This window comes from Penaeus monodon, chromosome 25, assembly GCF_015228065.2.
Source record: "Penaeus monodon isolate SGIC_2016 chromosome 25, NSTDA_Pmon_1, whole genome shotgun sequence".
NCBI classification, from domain to species: Eukaryota; Metazoa; Arthropoda; class Malacostraca; order Decapoda; family Penaeidae; genus Penaeus; species Penaeus monodon.
This window is the reverse complement of record NC_051410.1, coordinates 32,319,227-32,320,238: the sequence shown is the minus strand read 5'-3', so window position 1 is coordinate 32,320,238 and position 1,012 is coordinate 32,319,227.

Below are 1,012 nucleotides of genomic sequence, written 5' to 3'. Positions count from 1 at the left end.
CAGTCGATTACATCTTCGAGGATTTATTTTTTCTTCTACTTTTCTATTCCTATTATCATTTTTTCCCTCCGTTTGTACTTAATTAATTCTAGAAGGTCTTTATTTTCATTTCATTTGTAATCACTTCTAAGTAGTAGCCAGAGCATGCACCTGCCTCAAAGTACACTTTCTGTTTCCAATCTTCATTTCTATACTTTTGTTTCATCTAAAATCGCTCAGTGTCACCTGGTTTTCACTGACATATCTATTCCTTCGATTTCGAAGTCGTGAATTTGTTATCATACTAAATTCTGCAAGCTTTTTTCTCTCTCTCTCTTTTTATTCACACTGGCGAACTTTTTCCCCATCTTTACCCTCTTCGTGCACACCCAACTATGGTCTCATGATTATTGTAGTAACATTTCTTGCCTAAAAGTCTATTTCAGGATGGCTATTTGTTCTTTGATGACCATTATATCCATATTCTCAACTCATGGTACTATCCATATACAGCAATTCTGCCTGACACTCACTCAAACTTTACAATGGCTTCTCTAGTTTCCCCTGCAGAACCAACGTCACCCAATTTCCGGCTTATAATCACATGAATAAAGCACTCTGAGGTTTTTAGCGCCTTGCAGGTCTATAAGTGTTCTCGCATTCCCCGTAGCCTGTTCTGTTCTTGTGATGCTGTGGGGGTTCTGGAAGCTCTATTACTTACACTACCGAACGCTGCTGCTGTTCAGAGGTCTTGCCGTAACTTTGGCCTAAGGGACTTACCGTGTATTATACCTTGTCTGGAAGAGACCTAAGACCATGTAAGGCAAGGCTGTTTCCTTGCATGCCTATGTCGTCATTTTATATATATTTGATTCGCTTTTTTCTGAGACACTGGCGTGCTCATCAAAGTAAAGACAGAATCCACCAATGTACGACAGTATATTTTTGCAATTACTATTTCACCTTTTAAAGTACCTCCAATTTCTCCCGGCGCTCTAGGCTGTTCACTCCTTTGAAATTCTAGCATTATTCC